Source organism: Pseudorca crassidens, chromosome 13 (genome assembly GCF_039906515.1).
Source record: "Pseudorca crassidens isolate mPseCra1 chromosome 13, mPseCra1.hap1, whole genome shotgun sequence".
NCBI classification, from domain to species: Eukaryota; Metazoa; Chordata; class Mammalia; order Artiodactyla; family Delphinidae; genus Pseudorca; species Pseudorca crassidens.
Window position 1 is genome coordinate 31,480,966 of NC_090308.1, and position 23,704 is coordinate 31,504,669.

The following is a 23,704-nucleotide window of genomic DNA, read 5'->3' on the forward strand; positions in this document are numbered from 1 at the left end:
CCAGGGAGCCAGCTGGTGGAGACAAATTGAGGTTCTCTTGTTTCTGAGTGTGACCCCACTGTGGCTCTTGGCCAGTGGCTGGGAAACACCTGTTGGAGCTCCTGAGGCCCATGGACCGGTTCAGTCTTCTGCAAGCTTAAGGACCAGATAGTTATCACCGATAAAAATAACTTATCTTGGCCAACGAAAGACTCCTTTAGCTGGCATCTTTTAGCAAAACTCACTACCTCCTACAGAAGATTCTTCTGTTCAGGTACAGATCCCAGTCATGCCTATAATATGAAATAATGTCTTTTAGCAATCACAAAAATAAACAAAAGCACATTAAGGGGATAAAATGTTTTCAACTATAAAAATAGATGATTGTTTTCACTTATCTCCTAGCAACACTCTCATCTTTTTTTTTTTTTTTTTTTTTCCATTTCAAGCTCAGGATTTATAGGTAACTTCAAATTATGGTCTGTTTTCTCCTTTATATTGATGTATTTATTCACAACAGGATTTTATCTTTAATTTTATTATGGTTGGATATTCCTAGTTTTCCAGAATACTTTTCAAGGTGGTCGAGTTTCATTCCTCACAATTCAAAATCACAGATAATTTAGTATTATAAGTATAGAAAGAAACAAAAAAAAAAATTCAAATTCTTTTAATTAATTGGAACTTCGTTGTATATATTTCTTGAAATATTTGTGTGACCTCTTAGAATTTTCAAATATGTTCATTTTATGGAGTTTGTTAAATAGAAAGGCATTTGGGGGTATTTTATCTTTACAAATTTCTAAATGATTCTGCTTCTGTCCTTATAACTCATCTGGCACTTTAAGAAAAAACAGAATATACAATTTTCCTATTTTAGGGTGCATTTCCCAACTCTTCAATGATATTTTTAGTTCTTTGGGGAAGGGATTGTACCACATTGACCTTGAAGCTTGATCGCAAATGTTTCTTAGGCACCTACTGTGTCTTAAATTCTGTACTTGGTGCTTAGGATACAATGACACATCAACTGTCATAGTACCCACCAGGTATCCACAGTCCAAATAGAAATGCAACAGACTGAAGAATAATCTCAGCATAACATAGATCCCAAAATGGATGTATAGGACGGCAGTTCTCAAAAATTTTGGTCTCAGGAATATATTTACACTCTTAAAAATTAATGAGGACTTCACAGAGCTTTGGTTTCTATGAGTTATTTCTATGAATCTATCCATTAGAAATTAAAACAGAAATTTAAAAAATATGTATTGGTTAATTAATTAAAAAATAATAAACCCATTGTATGTTAACCTTAGAAATATATTTTATGAAAAATAACTGTATTTCCCAAAACAGAAAAATTAGGGGTAAGAGTGGCATTATTTTACATTTTGGAAAGCACTTTAATATCTGGATTAATAGAATATAGCTGGATTCCTATATCCATGTCTGCATTCAATATATTGCTGTAAGTTGTTTTGTTGGAAGTATATGAAGAAAATCTGTCTTCTTGCTGATATGAGATGAGAAAAAGGAGGAGTATTTTAATAGCCTTTTCAGATAATTGTGTATATTCTGTGCTAGTGCATCAAAATTCGACTAGTAGTTTCTTAAAGGTTAGTTGCAACGTGGAATCTGAAAATGTGTCAGTGAACCTTTTGTACTGTTTTGCATTGAACTCCATTGGCCTATTTTGCATTTTGAATTCATCTTTTCTCCATGTACGATTCTGTGACACAGTGCATTGGTTGTTTGGAAAATACTGTTTCACTGAGCTAAGCAGAATTTTCAAACGTTGATACATTTTGTTATACAATAATTAAAACAAATCATTAATATTATCACTGATCTAACCTAATCACTGATTAGAAATATCTTTAATGATTGGGAAGGTGTCAAATTCACAGTGGTGGATACATGTTTACCAAAATTCTAATTTTCGCTTGAAAGGTTAAATTTATCATTGGCAACAAATGCTGTCAATTGTTTTCCTTGTAGTGACAGTCTTTCTCGGTTCATTTTTGAGAAAATGTCTGCCAAGTATCCAAGTCTGAATAAACATAGTTTGTCAGTTATCCTTTCAAGTAAAAATGGTGCTCCATGAAAAAAGCCAGCTGGTTCAGCTTGCAACTCAGACATCACGCAAGTCTTTAAGACAACTATCAAATTTCAATATGCAACAGGAGTGCTTTATGTGTACATCCCATTTCATCACTCAGAATTTAAAAGATTGTACTTGAGGGCTGAGGTTTCATAAAATTAATATTTTCCACTGCGAGTACATAGCCATGAAGACTATAGTGACTATTAGGACATTCTGGTGTCGCTGCTTTAATTCATGCTGATTTCTAGCCTTTCTACCCACCACTGCTTTGGATCATGGGTACAAATGTCAACCCAGTGAAAAAAAGCAATACTGTCAAAACATTAATATGGAAATATTTTTGTCCTTGCAGACCCCATAAAATTTTCTTGGGGACATTGAGAACCATTGCTTTAGAACAGAGGAGAGGCACTTAGCCCTGCCTGGTTGGGGAGGGGTTGGGGGGTTATGGGAGGAGAGGGGTGAGAACCTGGCTCATGGATGAGATGACTCACCAGCAGAATCCGAGGGTGAATAGGAGTTATTTAGTGAAAGAAGGTAGCGGATGGTGTGCAGAGAGCACATTATTTTTATATCACTATGTAATAAATTATCACAAAACGAACAGTTTAAAGCAGCACCTATTTATGATGTCACAGTGCTGTAGTTCAGAAGTTCAGGCATGGCACGGTGAGGTTCTCCGCTTAGGGGCTCACCAGGCTGAAATCAAGGTGTCAGTTTGACTGTGTTCTCATCTGGCGCTTGTGGTCTTCTTCCAAGTTCATGTGGTTGTTGGCAGAATATAATAAGTTGTGGTTATAGCAGCGGTCCCCAACCTTTTTGGCACCAGGGACCAGTTTCATGGAAGACAATTTTTTTCCACAGATGGGGGGTGAGGGATGGTTTGGGGATGATTCAAGCACATTCCATTTATTGTGCACTTTATTTCTATTATTATTACATTGTACTATGTAATGAAATAATTATACAACTCACCATAATGCTGACAGGAGGTGGAGCTCAGGCAGTAATATGAACAATGGGGAGCGGCTGTAAATACAGATGAAGCTTCCCTCGCTGGCCCGCTGCTCAGCTCCTGCTGTGCGCCTGGTCCCTAACAGGCCACGGATTGGTAACAGTCTATGGCTTGGGAGTTGGGGACCCCTGGGTTATAGGACTAAGATGCCTCTTTTCTTGCTGGCTGTCAGCCAGGGGCTATTCTCAGCTGTTAGAGGCGGCCTGCAATTTCTGCTATGTGGCCCTCTCCAAAACATGGCAGTTTGTTTCTTTAAAACCATCAGACAAATTCTTTACCTTCCAATCTCCCCCTTCAGAAAGAGCCCAGTCCATTTTCAGGGCTCACCTGTAGGTCAGGCCCACCCAGGATAATCTCCTTGCCCATTAATTCAAAGTCAACTTTTTTCAGACCTTCATTTTTTTTTTTTAACATCTTTATTGGAGTATAATTGCTTTACAATGGTGTGTTAGTTTTTGCTGTATAACGAAGTGAATCAGCTATGCATATATGTATATCCCCCTATCTCCTCCCTCTTGTGTCTCCCTCCCACCCTCTCTATCCCACCTCTTTAGGTGGTCACAAAGCACCAAGCTGATCTCCCTGTGCTATGCAGCTGCTTCCCACTAGCTACCTATTTTACATTTGGTTGTATATATAAGTCCATGCCACTCTCTCACTTTGTCCAAGTCCATTCTCTATGTCTGCATCTTTATTCCTATCCTGCTCCTAGGTTTTTCAGAACAATTTTTTTTTTTGGATTCCATATATATGTGTTAGCATACAGTATTTGTTTTTCTCTTTCTGACTTACTTCACTCTGTATGACAGTCTCTAGGTCCATCCACCTCACTACAAATAACTCAATTTCGTTTCTTTTTATGGCTGAGTAATATTCTATTGTATATATGTGCCACATCTTCTTTATCCATTCATCTGTCGATGGACATTTAGGTTGCTTCCATCGGACCTTCATTTTTTTTCACATAATGAAACTTAATCATGGGAGTTAAATTCATTCTATTTACAACGCCACTCACATTTAAGGGGTCATAAAGGGTGTGTATTCCGGGGGCTGGAATCTTTCAGGAACATCTCAGATTCTGTTTACTGCAGAAGGACACACGGACAGTTCAGGAAGAGATATAAAAATGAAGGAAATCAAAGCCTTCATATTTGAGGGCATATTTTCAGTAGGAGCTAAATGTGGGGTGAGGAGGAAATGGAGAAAGGAGAGAGGAAAATTATCCACTTCACAGTTGTCCTGTGGGCCATTCCCTGGGCTGTCACACTGGATTGCCCTCCCCAAATCCTCCACCTTCTCCACCTGCTGCTTTGTGGCCTCGTAAGGATGGCTCTGAAGGAGAGATGGGCTACCTTTCAAATTTCATGAAGAAACTTTCCAGAACTGTTTCCAAAAAAGTCTCAGCTGTCACAGTTTACCTAATTTGGAAAAGGGAAAGGTCTTCCTGACCTCAGGCAGCAAACCACAATTCAACACAAAATCAATCCGTTGAAAGGATTCTTCCAGATTTATAACTCAGAGGCAAGGTCTCAGTCTGGAGAGCCATGATTATCTATGTCTGCCTCCTCCCCAGCCTCCCCAGCTCCAGGGATCTTCCCACACAGTCACCAAAAGCATCCTCATCAAGACTTGGCTTTTAATTAACCCACTCGTCTTCTCAGCAGTCTGAGGAGATTCCTGAAAGTCCTCTGGTAAACCTAGAATTTCTGAGTGTGGATTGTGAGACCTCGGACTAGAGGTGCCTTTATTCCCAGCCCATGTCCCTCATTTTTCAGACATTGCTTTGTAGATCACAAAGCACCAGGTGAGACTGAAGAGCTGCACCAGGTGCATGGCTTGGGGCAGAGAAGGTGGAAAGGGAGCCACATCCCTCCCAGGAGCAGCTCGCCAGCTGGGCCCTTTGAGCTGGACAGAAATGAGAGAAACAGTTCTCTCCTCTCCTCTGTGGAGTCACAGGGCCCTTCTGCTTCAAAACACTTCTAATGTCATATTTTAGATCGGCTTTTCCAGAATGAGTCAATTTAGCACAAGTTGTTGGTAGACATTAGGAAGGAATGCAGAGAGTCAGCGAGGAACAACTTGACTGATTGAATAAAAACAAAGCAGGGAATTAAAAATCTTATTTTTGGAATGTCCTCCCATCTTTGATCATAAATAGTACTAGAGCCACATCCAAATATTCCTCTCTTTTGAGTTGAATTATTTTTCTCTCTAGTTGTTCAATATCTTCTTTCCTCTCTCCCTCCCTCCTTCCCTTTCTCCCTCCTCCTTTCTTCTTCTTTCCTGTCTTCTTTCCAATGTGAACTAATGGTGCTTGGCACTGGGGTTATGGAGATCAATATGACAGCGTATCTCCCACCAAGAAGGGTAATTTCCAAGGGAGAAGATATGTAAAGAAATGTCATAATTCAGTGTGATGCAAAGGGGCAAATGGTAACTTCTTCCTCGAAGGTGTGGTGGTCAGCAAAGTCTCCATAGAGGATTCAGCTTTTCAGCTGGACCTGAAACAATGAGTATTTTTTCATGGAAGGGTTTTCCAGGAAAGAGAACAGTATGTGCAGAGCACAAAACTTTGGAATAATAATGATCTATTCAACGTTAATTGGTTGTATTCAGTTACCTAGATGGTCATTTAGACGCCACTATATCCTAGATAGAATTTCAGGTCATTTATAAAATACATGCAGTACCATAAGATAAACCAAAATGAAAAAATAAGTGAGTGAGGAAATCAAGACAAGAGAAGAATAAGAGAGAGAAAAATAAGATGAATTTGGTATACAAAGCACATGGTGTAGGATTCTGTTCACTGGCCAGAGGAAGGTCATAAATTTGTCTCTAAGCCTTTTGGTGCCAACCCAGAAAGAGAGAGATGCAATCAGTTATTACACTCAGTGTCCACGGGCTCAGATGGGCCACTTGTTCAGGAGAAGCACAACTATTCCTGGTGTTGAGAACAAAGGAATTTCTCCCATGGGTCTGCACAAAGAGGACATTCAGTGATTCTGGGAATGATGTCCTCAGCAGCATCTTTATAGCAGTGCAGGGCTGAGGCTCATAAAACTGTTTCTTATAATGCCTTCAATATAAGCTAAAGACACATCTCCAGGGTGCCAGTGAATTAAAGTATTCTTACATTGCTCAAGGTTAAACATTCTGTCAGCCTTTTTACTGTTTCTTTCCTCTCTGTCTCTCTCTCCCTCTCTCTCTCTCTAATTAAGCCAAGATAGGGGCTGAGCTATGTGCAATTAAAATTTTTTTCAGGCTACAGTTCTTGCAGTGATGCTATATGGTGTATGTTTTATTACCCACTGATCTGGGTGCTAGTTGGTTTTATAGTCTTTTCATTGGGTTCTTTAATTTATGCTTATAATGATCTCGTCAATTTACTTATCACTTGTATTACAATTTTTCCCCCTGTTTTCTCCATCAGATGATAAATTCTTGCAGTAGAGGAAGGGGAATCCACAACAGCACATTGTTCTGGTGCTCAGCCTGCAGTGGGTCTGGTGTAGCTGACTGACCACTTTGGGGTGATATTATCTCACGTTCAGCTGTTTACTTTTTCTTCATTTAACAAAGTAATTTCTAATTGTTTTAATCTTTCCTGATCTTGCTGTGCTCGGAAACATTGCCTAGTACATTAATTCTTTGATTCAGAAACTCTTGCAACTTTTATTTTAATATACCCCCAATTCAACACATGTAAGAGGTATCTAAAAATAAAGATAAATATTCCAGATTCCAAGGAGGAGAAAATAATAATAACCTTGGTTATTTTCAAATGTGATGCATTTATTCAAGTATAAATCTAAAAGGCTTTAACTGTAAAGTAAAAGGATCTGTTAATTTTAGTATTTAAGTTGAATTCTGCAACATTAACAGACCATAATAGATTGTAATTTCCTTTTACCTGTACAAATATATCATTTTTTTACAAGTCTAGAATGATTTAAAAAAATAAATATTATATGCTAACCTAAATAATACTTTTATCTAAATATGTCAACTCCAAGTTAATCTATATATAGGACTATTCATAAGAGAGCCAAACAATATTTTGGAAATGCAATGCATCATAATAAAATAAAACAATAGGAAGCTCTGTCATAAGGTTTCACTGGGTAGCAGTTCTAAGCTATAATCCTAGTTGTTCAAAGGGCTGAAGGGTAGGCTATTTATAAAATGATTGCAAAATGATACACAGCAAACCTATTTCTCCATGGGAGTTCAACTGCGGGGAAATGCTCCTCTGTGATGACCTCAGCATTCTACCTAAGGATCTTATAGAAGAAATAAATGAATGGTTCTTAATTTAAGACCTGTTCTAACCTACTTAATGAACTATTATAAAATTCAAATACAAAACCAGATATTCAATACCTTTCAGAAATAAATAATAAGAGACAAAGAAGAAATTCATTAATGATATAATATAACAATAATCAAAAGATTGTGGATTGAGGTATGAAAATAAATGAAGACCAACCAATGGGAAAAACAAAGACTATTTATTAAGAGCTTGCTATAGCACGGGGTCAATGATCATCACTTACATTTTGGCAGAGACTCCAAGGCAGAGGAGTGGGACGCTTTATAGTGGGAAAAAGGGGAGGCTTCAGGGGTGCCCTGACTGGAGGCTGTTGGCCTAGGGAAGCTGTAGGCAAGCTAACTAGAAGTAGGGCATGCGATGTGTTGGTTAAGCATGCATATTTGGCTTTCTCTGGTTGGTCCTAAACTGGAAACTGGGCCAGAAATTAGGGAAGCTGTCAGTAATTAATCAAGTCTGGTCATTTCGTGCCAATTGTTACAGAAGTTATTCTTTAGCTTCCTGGATCGTTATTAAAGAAAGCAATCTGATTTCCTTCAAGTCTGACTTCTAGCAGGCTGCCTTCCTGGACTGATTACTGTAGACAGTGGCCTGGTGTCCTGGGAAGGGTGCTGTGGGTTATAGGTCAGAGCTCTATTTTTATATATGCTCTGCCCATTGTCCATTTGTATATTCAGTCTCTCTGAGGACAGAAAAATCTTCAAGTTTACTGCTGGCTCTCTGAACTTCCAGAGATGGCCTCCTAGCTCTGCAGAGAGGATTAAATCCTATAAAAAAACGGCTCACACAATGAAATTAAAACAGAACTGATTTTTATTCATTACTTATGTGGAAATTGTCTCTTCCCAGTAGAGAAGCCAGTGTAGGGACTCAAATAAGAACTGGAACCTATTTTGCTCTCAAATGATAGTGAAGATGGTGGAGGAGGGATGGGTGTCAGAATCATTTTAGTTTGTTCTCGCTCCCTTTCTCCTTGCAGAAAATCTCAGCTACAGGGTGGTTGTATAGTTTTAAGTGGCTTCTCAAATGATTCTGGAATATGCTCTGGGCTAGTGGTCCTCTCTATCCCCACATCCAAGATGACCCCAACCCTGGGGCAGGGCAGGAACTCACTCTGTCTGGTGATGGGCACCCTTGTCCTCACATTCTCCTGAAGACGTGTTGTCCCTCTTATTTTATTACATGTTGACAAGATAACATTTAGAAAATTAATAAAGTGCTTCCATGTGCTTCTTCCTAGGGTAGAGAGAGGGGGAAAGATGAGGGAGATTTACATTTTTACAGTAGGACTACAAAGAAGAAAAATACGATAACATTCAGATTCTTAGAATTTGCAGCAAAGCAATAGGCTTGAGAGGCAGGTATGGTAGAGAGAGAAGGAGTCATTCAAGTTCCTCTAGAGCCCCACCTAGCACACCCACAGCCAAGCCTGAGATCCCATACTCACAGTGTTCCCTCTACACCCCCATCCCAGCCACTTTAGGGAGAAGCACAGAGCGAAGGGGCACAGTGATGGGACATCTTCATCCAAGGGAGACTAAAACCAACCAAATGAACTGTCTAAATCACTGTCTTTTCAATTCTTTCCACGATTTCACAGTAGGAAATCGATTTTGCGCTAAGAACCACGACACACAAACACACACACAAGCTCACTTGCATGTGCACACACACACAACTAAAATGCATTTCATCAAATAATGCTGACTCTGTGTTATTCTGATATTTCCTATTTTATTCTGTTCCTTTTTGTTTTTAACCTATGATGGTGATAACTCACTAAACTAAAAATCGTGACCAACTAATGGGTCATGCCCCTCAGTTTGAAAACAGTGATTTAAATTTTGTCTTGCTCTAAGTTATAATTCACATTTTATATTTAGCTCATTGTTTTTCCTGCTAGCTATCATGTGGAGAGGAAATATCCAAATAAGTACAGGGGGGGAAAGAACAAGAAAAGAAAATTGATATATATAACACATTTCATCTGTAGTATGAGTGAAATTTCATGACCTTAATCTCTCAGGCTTCTTCTTTCCAATAACTCATAGTTTCTCTTCCCTGCCCCCCCTCCACAGGATTAATTTATTCAATTCATTCATAATATAATATATTAAACTACTCTTATGTCCCCAGGACTGTTCTGGGCCTTGAGGATAAGTGGTGAATAAGTTGGACAAGGAGCCACCCCATAAAGTTTCTATTCTACTAAACTGGTATTTGTATCAACCATAAAGGCTTTAGGAAAACAAAGCTTCTATTCGCTGGTATTCTCTTTTCAAACACACGTATGCAAGGTGGCCATTTTAGCTTTTCCTTCAGAATTTTAAAGGAAACCATATGGCGTAGAAAAAGCCCACTGTCATGGGGCCAGAAGCTAGTCTCAGCCTGGCCAACGAATTCAGTGAGACCTTCCTGGGGAAGACGAAGGGCACTGTCTCTGTTTACAATGTTACATAAATACATTGAGAAGAGCAAGCTGATGATATAAGAAGAGGTATAAACTTATCCCGAATTTGTCACCTCCTCAGTCTAAAGGTTTGTTTTTAAATGTTTATTTATGTAAATTTGTAACTTTTAAAACATTGCACATTTATGGTCTACACAAGAATTACAAAGTGCTTGTGTACAACCTATGCCATTGACAATAACCCAGGGAAAAAGTAAGCCATTTGAAAGCAGCAGCAATAGTGTAATAGAAGATGACGGGAAACTGGCTATTCTCATGAAGCACAGTCTTATAAAAATGTTCAGGAAGCCACTCAGGCTCCATGACCTCAGCTGGACAGGTGGACAGGTGTCTCAAGAGTTGCTGTGACATGAGACCCATTTACAAATCGTTGTTGTGACAGCCTTCAACTATTAGCTTGAACTAATAAAGTCAAATTAGAATTTTTATTATCAATTGTTGTTGCTTATTGTGGTTACTATTTTATTATTTCCCAACTGGCATGGAAGATTTCAGTATTTTTATAGCTGGTACCACCATATGGATTTGTACCAGCTGATAATCAGCGCTAGGATTTCAGTGCTTGAGACCCTGAACTACCTTATTCGATTTACTTCCCTACTTCTTCTCACATACCTGATACTCAGCTAAACCGAGCTATTTGTCCTGCCCTAAACACTTCCCTCTATTTCCCAGTTTACAGTCTCTACTCATGTTTTTTCCTCCACTTGAAATGTCTTTCTCTCATAGCCTTTGCCTGTTGAATTCTCTCCCTTCTGTTATCATCTGGCTCAAATGCTATTTGTCTGTTTCAAACCCCCCAAACCATCCATCCGCCCATCTACCTGGTATTTCATGGCATTCACGATATACTTGGTACTGTCAAAGAGAAAAGAAATACAGCAATGCCGCTTGCTTTATGAAACTTCCTGAAAACCCACCTCAACACAACCTGATGAAGTTTCTCCCTCCTCCTCAGAAGAACCTGTGGAACTTCACCTACTTCTTCTTATATTATGGCTCACTCTGAAGTTAGGTCTGGTCTGTACACTGTTGCAGGCAGAGAGATTTTGCATTTATTTTTAGTCCCTTGAACTCCCTGGCATATTATCCTGCACCAAGTGATCAGTTAAGAAAAATGTGTTCTCAACTGAATTAAAAAGAAGAAAAGCTATGTAAACAGTATTTATTTCAAACCTTCTGCTCTTAAAACCCTCATAATTTACCATCCATTCTCTCTAGAAAGTTGTCTTTCAGAAAACTTAAAAAGATCATTTATATATATATGTATTTTATGTAATAATATGTGATCTTTATTTGTATATCGTAAGATCAGTTCAAACTCTCATTTATTCTTTCCCTTATGTTACTCCTGATCATTTTCTTGTGGTCAAATCACTCTTCATGCTCAAGCTTCTGCTAAAATAGCTTATGTGGCTTTACAGGGCTTATGTGCTGGCTTGTAACATATCTCATGGAACAGGTGAAGTGATCAGACTGTTTAATAAATATATTAAATTTAGACTATCAGTTAACTAAAATAAGCCTTGAAAGTATCCATATGCAGAGAATTTGAAAGCACAATAAGCTGTTCAAGAAAAGATTCTTTTTTAGGGGTGACAAAAATAGGACATAAAAATCCAGGGTGTATTTTATGAAAATCATTGGGTAAAAGATAGTTGAGGTCACTTAAATATAGATAGTAACACATAAAAAGATTTAGTGAACAAAATGATCAAAAGTTGTGTTTGGCCAGTTAGGATTTTTGAAATACTAATAGAGGGGAAAAAAGGAATAAGCAGAGAAAACACACAGGACCTTTTCTTCAAAGCCATAATAAGCCATGGTAGTACTACGAGTGTAGGATATCCACGAAGCTGCTGCTCATCAGAAGATTAAGAAAAATATTACAGTCAAGGCTCTGATTAGGTGAGGAAGGTTTGGAAATGAGAGAGAAGACACTGGGAGATTTAACTCAGAGGATGCCATTGGCTGCAGTAGGAAAAATAGTATCAGAAGAATGACAAACATGGATGTCGGGTTGTATGAAACATAGAAATGAATCGGAGGAAAGCAAACTACAACAGAGTGGAAGAATCATGCAGTGATTCTTGAGATCATGAGAGATGGGAAAGAAATATGATCAAAATCAGCTATATGTGGTGTATAGAACCATGTGAGAGATTTTGAAAGTCTTCTTTTTATGATTTCCCAACTCTAGTAGTTGAGATTAAAATTAAAGTGGTAAGAAGGTGTCTACCTTGTATGAGCATTTCCATATACAGAATAGTTTTATGATATTCTTCTCTTAGGAAAGATAAGAAAACATAATTATATACTTAGCTTTTATATAACTTAAGAAGTACTTGGAAATGAAAATGTGTTTTCAAGGCAGTAAGAAGCTAGCTGGAGAAATATTTTGATTTGTTCTCTAACGCAGATGTCAACTTGGGTGTCCCGTCTATCAAGACTTACAGAAGATCAATCAGTTCAAAGCCTCATCCATTCTGTCCCCTGTGTTAGTTGTGATCACCTTCTGGCAGTTACATCCCATTCTGAGCTCAAGCTTCTACAAGAAGAGCTCAATTTATTTGCAGCTGTATAACACGTCTCATGGAACAGGAGAAGTGCTTAGACTTTCCACAATAAACGAACAAAACAAATCCTTTGCTCCCTCAAAGGCTTTTAGTGGGAAACAGAGGGTATTTGAAGAACCTTTGGCACTTCTTAAAAGACAAACATATGAAAGATGCATAAACATCAGTGGCTTATAGTTTTTAATAATTCCCAGTGACCATGGTGACTTATGTTGTTGATGATAAAACTGATCGTAGAAAATGTGTTAGTCTGTGATAGAAGGTCTTAGTGATCTGTTATTAAACTGTTTCACTGCATATCTTATGCCTTTGTGGTAGGCAGAATAATGGCCCCTCAAGGATGTCCACTTCCTAATCCTTGGAACCTACGAACATGTTACCTTACATGGGAATGGGATTTTGTAGATGCGATTAAATTAAGTGGAAGATTAAATTAGATTGAGGGGAAGATTATTCTGGATTACCCAGGTAAGCCCAGTCTAATCCCATATGTCCTTAAAAGTGGAAAACCTTACCTGGCTGTGGTCAGAGGGTATTGTTACTAGGGAAGAATAGTTGGAGAAATGCAGGGATGCTGGCTTTGAAGATGGAGAAATGAGGCTATCTCTGGAAGCTGGAAAGGCAAGGAAATGGATTCTTCCTTAGAGCCTCTAGAAAGGAAAGCAGTCCTGCCAACCCCTGATTTTAGCCTGGAAGACCTGCATCAGACTTCTGACCTACAGAATGCAGAAATATATTTGTATTGTTTTAAGCCTCTAAATTTGTGGTAATTCATTACAGCAGCTATAGAAGACTAATACAGCCTTTTTCTACAGTGATCCAAGTTTCTTTACAAAAAAAAAAAAATGAGCAGAGATCGAGGATGAACTTCTTTCCCTTCTCACAATGACATATAGAGGAACAAAAGGGAAGTTTCCTGCCCTCTTTCTCTTTGAAGTGAGCCAGTGAGGAGACAGTTTTTGAGGGTCAGTTTGCAAGAGCCTCCAGAGTCATAATATAGACTTTGGACCACAGGTATAGCCTCTTAAGGCTACCCATGTTTCATATTTGTATGTTTGGGTATTAAAATTATGGCAGTTAAGATATTTTAATCATTATTCTTTAGCCACTTTTGATGTACACAGGAATCTGAAGATTTACATTTAAGAATTTTCTTGCAAAACAGATTAATCATCAAACACACATTAGGAGAATATACTCCTCTCGTCCTCCCCTAACTCACCAGAAAATGCCAGAATTGCGGAATAAAAGATGAATATGGGGCACAAGAAGATGTTTATGGATATGTTTTTTAAATAGATTGCTAACCTAGTGTTTCATTTCAAAGTTAACAAATCTTCATACCCCAGTGAGGAAAATATTATAGACAGTTTACAGTAAGTGAGCAGAGGTGCAGAAAAGGTCATAATAAACCTAAGCCTGCTCTTGGTCACCCCTGAACTTTAAAGTTGGGGTGGAAATAAATCTTAGAAGTTGTCCAGTCTAATGCCCTGGACACGCAGGGTATTTTATGGACACCCAGGAAGCCTAAGACATTTATTCAAGTTCAAATAGCTATTTGGTGACAGGGCTGATAATGAATTACTCCTGGTTTCTGCACTTTCCTCTTCATCACACCTCTATCTTTTCTCCTGCTTGTAAATCTCCTACATTAAATCTGCCAGGAAGTCCTGTTGATTCTCCCTTGGAATTATCTCTTAGATTTATTTTTTCTTCATTCCCTGCCACATCGTCCTCATTTCATGCCTTAATTGCTACAACTGCCCTCTAACTAGTTTCTCTCAGCCCAGTACAACTTATACCCTACCACCAGGCTGATCTGCCCTACACGCCACATTCATCATTTCACACCAGGACATCCAGAGCCTTCCACAGATGATGTTCAAACTCTTTGGCATTCAATCCCCTGTATCGTCTGGTCTTCTTCATCTCTCCAGTTTACCTCCCGACTCCTAACACGAACTCCCTGTGCCAGTCAGTATGGTCTGCTTACACAGGCTCCCTCTCATTTCCACTCTCCTAGACTGTTCATGCCATTTTCATGGCCTGAAATGTCCTTTTTTCTATTCTACCTGCAAAAATCACGTCAGCTCCTTAAGCCTATCTTAACACCTTCTTTCTTACTTTGACTCTTTCCAGTAACTCCAACTACAGAGAATTACTCCCTCCCCTGAGTACTTGTAGTAAATGCTTCCCATGAATTACGTTTTAGCACCTGATGATATCCAATTTAGCTCTTCTTTGTATGTAGACTGTTTCTTGTATATAATGGAAAGATAGATCCATTTCACAGGTCTTAGAGTTGATTTGTGAGTCATCAGTGAATCAGCAGTGGTTGATTCCCTGGGATTGGATAATGTCCCTCGCGGAAAGCATACAAAGGACTGTGAGAAGACTGAGAATGGAACCCGGTAAAGGGAGAAAAGAAGACTGGGGGCCAGAGGGAGATTATGAAAGAGAGGTCAGGGGACAGTCAGTGGAAGGAGAATTAGAGAGACAGTGTCAAGGAATGGCATATTTAAGATAAAATGTTTCATGGACTACTAGATAAATTTTGGATTTAGATTCGATTTCTCCAGAAACCAGCTTGTATATAAAAACTCTCATGGTAGAAAAATACAATAAACATGAAAATACAATCTAAGCAATTCTCATTTTAAAAAGACTTGAATATATAGTTTTTATTAAAGTATAGTTGCTATACAATCTTATATAAATTACAGGTGTACAATACAGTGATGCACAATTTTTAAAGGTTATACTCCATTTATAGTTATTATAAAATATTTGCTGTATTCCCATGTTGTAAAATATATCCTTATAACTTATACCTAATAGTTTGTACCTCATAATGCCCTACTCCTATACTGCCCCTCTCCCCCCTCACTGTAACCACTAGTTTGTTCTCTATATTTGTGAGGCAAATACTGTATGATATCACTTACATGTGGAATCTAAAAAATAAAACAAATTAGTGAATATAACAAAGAAGATAGAGTGTTGATGATGTTTCAAATATGTAACTAAAATAAATGGGATAAAAAATTTCTTTGAATCAAAAAGCTGGTTCAAGAACAAAAAAAGAAGAAGAAGAAAAGAGAGAGAGAGAGAAAATAATTTAGGTAACAGCAAAAAATGGAGGATAACAGCTAAGCTGTTTATTATAGCTACACAGCAGGTTGTTGGCAAATTACTTCTCCCACCATGGAACAATTTAGTCTGACCAGGCTATTCCTTCAGGGAGACAAGTTGCTAATTGCACCTTGGCAGTGACCTTAAAAAAAGTGCTGTGGTATTGAGAACAACCAAATTACTTGTGTTTGATTTTTTATGCCAGCTAATTAGATGAGTCTTTGACTCAGTGATAGTCTAGTTTAATTGAGTAAAGAGACTCCCTACAGAAATCAACCAAGTCACCTGCCATTACAGGTATATAAGGAGTCTGAAGGTGTTCTTTGGAAAACCAAATCAAGTGGTACGCAATCACATCCTCACTATCAGGAGAGAAAAATTAAAGCCGTGAATCATTATAGAGCTGAATCTGGATGCCCCAGACGTATTCCACTGTATGTTTAGCTGGTGCAGCATTTATTCTCGATATAGCCAACTGCTTCAGTTGAAGAACATTAGGTGACCACTGAGCTGCCCGTTGAACCCAGGATTTTGCTAGAAACCAAAAGACAAACATTACAACTTCCATATTTGCATACAGAGCTACTTTCTATTTTTTATAGGAAAAACCCAGAAAGGATAACTGGTAGTTCAAAAGTCTCCATGACATGCTCCATGTTATACTCTCCTATAAGAAAATGAAGCATACATTTATATTCTGAGTTTTCAATATAAAATTCAGGTCAGAGCTCCTCCTTTTGCTGTCCGTGGCAAACGAAGGAAAGCTACTATTCATGCTCGTAGTGGGTAGACTAATGTCCCTCTAAAATATGATGTTTCCTTGGAACCTCAGAATGTGACCTTGTTTGGATATAGGATCTTTGCAGATCGAATTAGTTAAGTTAGAATGAGGTAATACTGGATTACAGTGGGTGTTAGATCCAATAACTGGTGTCCCTCTAAGAAGAGAGAAAACACAGAGACATATACAGGGAAGAGGAGAGACTGCATTTTGACTCTTTATTTACCTTTTATGTTTTCTTAGCTTCTGGGGAGTCTATTCACTGAAATGCCATCTCAGCATGGCCCCAGCTCTCCAAACTGCTCCCTGTGTGGGCACAGCTGGCATCTGCTTTGAGCATCGCCATGGGTATTCAACTGCCCAGGGGATGTTTTTTCGATTCTGTGACATTCCCAACCCTTAAAGGTCATATAGCAGTCTAATGCTGTAGAAATAAACCTACTGGAAACTGAGTTACTGCACTGACGATTTTCCTTGGACAAAAGGCCTTTACTTTTTATTACTTTTGGAAGATATTCTTGTTAAAGCCTGACCTCTAAGCTTACTGCATTAGTATGCTTTCAAGAGTCTTAGATGTCTGGTCTCCATATAGGAGCTCTGTGTCTGGAGGTGGGTCTCTGGGTTTGGAGATCATTGGTTTGATAAGGCAAAGGATTGCTGCTCTTTTCTATGCCATGCAGTGTAATGTGATGCTTCCAGGGACAGCTTGGAGGGCCAAGAGGGCATGTGTTCAAAGCTTGCTTGTTTGCCTTCTGCTCTTTAGCATGTTACTTAATACCTCCCACCTCTGTTTCTCTCCACCTTATAGAGTTATTGTAAATTTTAAATGACTTAAAACACATATGGGGCTTAGAAAAGTGCCTGGCACTTTATAAACACCAAATACATGTGACTTCTTACTATTTTTTAAACATTTTATTAGTCAATTAAATTGAATGTTAATTCCTCCCCCCCCACCGCCCCCCGGGCTGAATTGGGTCTTAGTTGCGGCATGCAGGATCTTTCGTTATGGCACACAGGCTCTTCTTCATTGTGCTGCACAGGCTGAGTTGCCCTACAGTATGTGGGATCTTAGTTCCCCAATCAGGGATGGAACCCTCGTCCGCTGCATTGGAAGGCGGATTCTTAACCACTGGACCCCCAGGGAAGTCCCGTGACCTCTTATTATTAATCAGGTGTATTACGTCTTGGATTGAGAGGCTCATTATACTCGGCCACTAATGAATAGACACATTTTAAAGACAGTGAGTAGTATTCAAGTTTCTTGTGATTTTGTTCCTGTCTACCTATTTTCAGAAAGCTGCTTTAGAGGTAGGGATGGTGATACTATGCTGGGAGAAAAGTGAGAACCAACATCTCACAACTTCTCAGGAAATATTACTATTTATCCAGTCTGATCAAGTAACAATGTATAGTTCCTTTGGTTATTAGAGAAATGACATTGAAAGCACGTATAAATTGTTAAATAATTATGATAAATAAAATAAAGTAGTTTCTTGCTTAGCACTTGACAAAATTTGTGCATGAAGAGGTTTATACAGAGAGGTAATTTGTACTGATGAAACGCAGTAAAAGGCTTTGAAGTATAGAACAAAACAAAACATTGCTCCTGGCTTCTAAAGAGGGAGAAAGTCATGAGGAGGGTCATAGTATTCATTTACTATGTGAGTATTCATTCAACTGTTCATTCGTTCACCCACTCATTCATCCAGTGAAATATTTAGTCCCAACTGTGTGTCAAGTGTGGTTCTAAGTCCTCAGAGTTCAAAGATGACTGAGACTGTCCCAGATCTCAAGGAGCTCATTCAGAAGCAAAATGAATAGACAGTGGGAAGAGGGCCCAGCACGTGCCTTAGCCAAAACATCTTCCACCGTAAAGTCCAAGATTGATTCCCGGTTCAATATAGAGCACTGTGACTATCTGTAGGAAGCTATTTTAATACCAAATAAACACAGAAGAATGTCTGTGTCATGCTTTGTGCCATACAGGTCACGCTTTTGAAGCCTGGAGCATCTATAAGGGTTATAGAGCCAATCAGAAAAGGAAGATCCCCTTCTGTTTGACCTGATTTTCCATCCAGTGGCTTCTCACACCTTTGTGGTTTTTAAATTTAGAGTCCATGTCCTCAGCCGAAACCCCAGTTTAAACTGGCAGAGGAGAGCCAACCAGCAGGTCTTAGCTCCTAAACGGTTACTGAAGTGGAAATAGTGGGAACTCAAGGTGGTAATGAGAAAGCCAAATGGCCAGCAAAATAATATCTGTAGCAGAGAAGGTAGGGTAAAGGAGATGATACAACTAGAAGTGGACTGAATTGAATGTCTTGGTCTCTTCCAAGCAAGCAGGTCCTATGTCCCTGAGTTAGATAATTCCAGCTTCTAAGGATTTAAAGATATTGAATAACAAGACCCTTCATCTTGCTATTCATTTCTACCTCATCATGTTAGTTTTCTAGGGATTTTGATGTAAGATTATAGAACAAAGTTGAGTAGCTGGTGTGTTGATCAGGGTCCCAGAAGGAGGCAGACACCACACCCAAATTAAGATAATTTGAGGGGAATTTAATAACCAGGCTAATTACAAAGATGTGGCTGGGGTATAGGGAACCAAGGGATAGTGAAGCTACCTGGCGCTGGAACAGTGGGGCTGTTAGGACTTGTAGGTTTGAAGGGATGAGGGAGCAGAGGTGTTATCAGAAACCAGAAGGAGAGAGAGTCATACAGAGTAGGTACCCTTGAAAGGACCTTCTAGCCAAGGATCCAACCAACCCAAAGTGGTCTTATAGGGAAGGACTCAGAGTAATAAATACCTTGGCCTCATTCTCTTCCCTTTCTCCTGTTTCCTGCAAGTGCTTCCCATTGCTGAACCCAGGCAGAAGCCAGAAAGTGTGAGAGTCTATTGATATTGTTCATGTTACATACAGTCTCCATGGAGAAGAGCTCAGAGAAGAGAAGGAAGAGTAGATCTGAAGAGGCTGATGAAAGCTACAACAGCTTATATTTGTAAACTTTAGTTACACAGTGTTTTCTATGCACAGTAGCTGGACTAGCAAGTTTAAAACCTATAAATCCATGATCCACAAATGTCAACACCAGAATGGTGTCATAGGCAGAAAAGCACAGTCCATGCAATCAACAATCATTTCAAAACAACTAGTCTTTTACTTGGTTTTCTCGGACACCCTGAAGGGATAAGCAGACTAAGAATATTTCTTAAAAATCTGTGTTTCAGTCATAGTTTCTTCTATGTTTCCTGTGCCTCTCTCCTCAACACCTGCCCTTTCTCCTCCTGAAATCTCCTCCAGCAATTCATTCTACGTTTAACCTTTGTCCACCCCTCTTTCCCCACACTTGCCTCCTGTTCTACTATGAAACCCCCAAATCCTTTGATCTTCTAAGGTAGGGAGGACCCTTGTTAGAGGGTGAAAGAGAGAAAAATCTGCAAGAGTGACACACTGGATAGGGTTCCAGTGGGCAGGGGAGAGGAAAGCTTCAATATAGTCAAAGATTTTTATCCCATTTTACAAACACAGGAGGTGCCTGCAGAGGCTACGTGGTCAAGCTCTGGTGAATTGTGCCAAAGAATTTTCTGGGCTAAAGGGCCTAAATTCTGTCTTAATATTGAGGATTCCACCTGTCTGATGACTCTGAGATAAGATGATAAATGAGACTGTCTTTTCAAAAGACCCACTGAAATCAATGCCATTTAGGGAAAAGCATGTGATCATTTAAATGATTAACCTTAGGATTTATTCACACATGAGGCGGAAGTTCAGTAATGCCTGAAGCAGGAGTCAGCTCTCTCTCCTTCTGGCTCCAGAGATGGAGTCAACAAGCCTCGGAAAGCAAGTGGCTGTCAAAATCCTTATTGTGAACATAGATTCCATGAGGATAAAATCCCAGGGCAAGGCAAAATCAATGATAGTCTGGTCGTGATCTCTAATAACTGCCATAATGGATTTCTTTTTTTTTTTGAAAATAATTCCAACAGTGATGGGTATACGTGCTGGGATGGGTATCTACCCCTCCAGTTCAACTAATGTTTACCAAAAAACCCCCCAAAAATTAGCATACTAGAAAATGTGACTTCAGAAAAAATATCTGCCCCTGTTGAGAGCCTACCATATGGTAGTCACTACGATGCCTTTTCTAGTTCAGATCAGTGGGCTTATGTAGTGTGTATACAAATATTCCCATTTTACACACATAGAGATGTTATACCACTGCCCACACCTGCACACCTAGTAAATGGCAGAATTAAGATTTAGAACCATGTGGTCAGTTTAAGATCTACATTATTTCTATCTTGTGGGTGTTTTGCTGCTAGAAGCATAATCTGTGTTTGTTAATTAGATCAGTCTCAACATTGGGCGATTAGAAACAAATCAAACTTCTTTAAAACCAGAGTCAGATATTAGAAAAAGTTGTTCCTTTTGCATTCTGTTATGATCATTCATGCTCACATCTTTTTTTTTTTTTTTACATCTTTATTGGAGTATAATTGCTTTGCAGTGGTGTGTTAGTTTCTGCTTTATAACAAAGTGAATCAGTTATATACATATGTTCCCATATCTCTTCCCTCTTAGGTCTCCCTCCCTCCCACCCTTCCTAGGTGGTCACAAAGCACTGAGCTGATCTCCCTGTGCTATGCGGCTGTTTCCCACTAGCTATCTACTTTACGTTTGGTAGTGTATATATGTCCATGCCACTCTCTCGCTTTGTCACAGCTTACCCTTCCCCCTCCCCACATCCTCAAGTCCATTCTCTAGTAGGTCTGTTCACATCTTTCTTTTTCCTTGTGTTTTCCAGTGAATTCGAGTGTATTGTACTTAAGCAAATGGAGTAGGCTTTGGGATCAGATAAAATGCTTCTGGAACGTACTAGGCCAATAGTGAAATGTCAGACTGTTTCCTCATATTTAAAAGAGAGATAACTTCACATTTTATATAAGGATTAGAAATAATAGATGTAAAGTATCTGGCACCATTTGGATAGCTTAAAAATGGTAGCTGTTATTCTGGCTTATGAAATAATTCTGGTAAAGAGACTCAAGGCTGCTGTCCGCTTATTTGCCTTGGAGTCCTAAGTTGATGTGTGAGTTTTGCCGAGCAGTAATCTTTATGGAAGCTGCAAAGAACAAAGAGCTTTATTTCGGTATCTTAGGAATCGCAATTTGGGAGACACAGATTTGGGTAACACTGAGAGTGTTCTGGGGAAGAGAAAGTGTCAGGGGCTTATAGAGGCAAAAACCACAAGATCGTTAAAGTTGTCTGGCAAGAATTATGATTGACTCTGATGTAAGAAAGAAAACGTTTTTCCTTTACGGGATAGGTTTTCACGAGTTACTTAGGGTAAGGGTCCAATAAGTATCTTGAGTTTCTGGAACATTAGGCAGATGTTCTGGATGCCTGGTCTTAATTCCATCTGGTCAGATTCCATCCAGGCTGAGATGTGCATAAGTCACACTTCCTCAATGGCTTCCCAGCTCTATTTTAGAGAGCTCTCTTAGCAATACCAACTCCATTTTGATTTTCCTTTCACAGCATGGAAGTATACTGACTCCTAAAAGAAGGTGTTAAGTATGCCAACTCCAGATCTGCCTGTGCTCTAGTCCTATACATATACCTCATCTAATGTCACTGCAAGGCTCAAAGATATATATTTTTAGAGTTCTAAAATAAAAATGCTGTTGCATTGAATAGCTTATTAACTTTGCATTTATCTGGACTTGGAGGCTGAGCAGCAAATTAAAAGAAAGATTTTCATTGAAAGACAGTGATCAAAGAAATAGAATGATCCATAGATCTAATGCGTGTTGTCACACTTATCAAATAGGATTAAACCATTAGGGGGCTTTTATTTCAAAGACTGGAGGGCTTCCAGTCTTGTTAATAATATAAAATACAAAATAGATACCTAATATGAGTTGTAATATGGTGTCTAGCACAAAATTACATGCAGTAGATTTTTATATTACCAAATTGTTATGTAAGTAGTAATATTTCATATATATGCACACAAACACATATATACCAGCACAAAATTGATGTCAGCAGACTCTTCAGAATATTTAATGATAGAGGTTACAATTCCAATATGGTTTAGTGGCACAATTTCATGGCCCAGACCCAAGTCAATTCCCAGTCCATCATTTGAGCATTTCTATCTCATCTTCTCTTTCTGCTCAGTATTGCCTTAGCTGAAAATTAAGTGGGTTCCTGTCAATGAATCATAGTTTTCAATAGAATATAGAATAATTTTGGAAGCATTAATTTAAGCTGACTGATTTAAAGATATTATGTTTTGACTTCTAGAAATAAAAGCATTCCAAAAAAGCCTAGAAGTGCTGAAGAAGAAAAAGTAGGAAAAATTTGAAACTTGAAAAGGCAAAAACCTATAGGCTATTCATTCTCCAAATTAATCACACCAGAACTCAGAGCTAGAAGCCTGAGAGAAAGGAAACGGACCTCCTAAATCCTTCCCTGGATTTGTTTTCAAGATTAAAACTAAATCAAAGATAAATAATACAAGATGGAGTAAATGAACTGAGAAGTTTTAGAAGGTCAAGTAGGCGAAATTCAAAGAAAGATTATTTCAAACATTTTACAATGAATTTTCTCTGTTTATTCCTAGTTCTGCTTCTTTTAGAGTGAACACAGTAAAACATTTGTAGTCTTCTAAGGGCAAATATTACTCAAATCATACCTCTACCTGAGAGAGTGTAAAATGAACATTTTATGTTCTGTACCAGTTTTACCCTGCATTCAAGACACAATACTTTGATTCATAATAGCTTCTATTCTCATCTGTCAGCAATGGTGTTGATCATATGGTGCACGGTAAGACAGACACAAGATTTCCAAATGTCATAAGGTATTTTAGAGGCAAGAATTTTACGAAATAAAAAAGTCACGTTAGAATCCTGTTGCTCAGCAAGTTGAACCTGGCTGTGCTCAAGAGTTTCTGACAACAGGAAACTTCATTCATTGCTCTACAGTGAACACACATGACACTTAGTAGGAGCAGAGCCTATTACCCAAATTACCAGGCAGACAGATCTCTCTGCAAATGCTCTAGAAGTATATACATAGACATTTGGGGATGGACATGTATGCAAATTCACTTGCTCTTTTAAGCTTAAACTTTCCCATTCCTTGTTCAAAGCTATGAATTTGTAGCATGAATGAGAATGCCAATAGACTAAGAGACAATCATAGATATTTGTGTTATCATAGAGATAAGAGAGAGGAAACTAATACAGGTGGCATTGTAGAGGAGTGCAGAATGAATAGTCTTTTCAATAAATGGTGCTGG

At 38.6% G+C, this 23,704-nt stretch overlaps 1 long non-coding RNA gene across 3 annotated transcripts in view; it reads left to right on the forward strand.

Moving 5' to 3' along the window:
- The window catches only part of LOC137204541 (uncharacterized), a 229,572-nt gene that overhangs the window by 52,126 nt on the left and 153,742 nt on the right, over window positions 1-23,704 (forward strand). For all 3 annotated transcript variants that reach the window (XR_010933694.1, XR_010933695.1, XR_010933696.1), the window contains exon 4: window positions 6,538-6,685. This is a non-coding gene — a long non-coding RNA (uncharacterized lncRNA). The remainder of the gene's footprint in view (window positions 1-6,537; window positions 6,686-23,704) is intronic.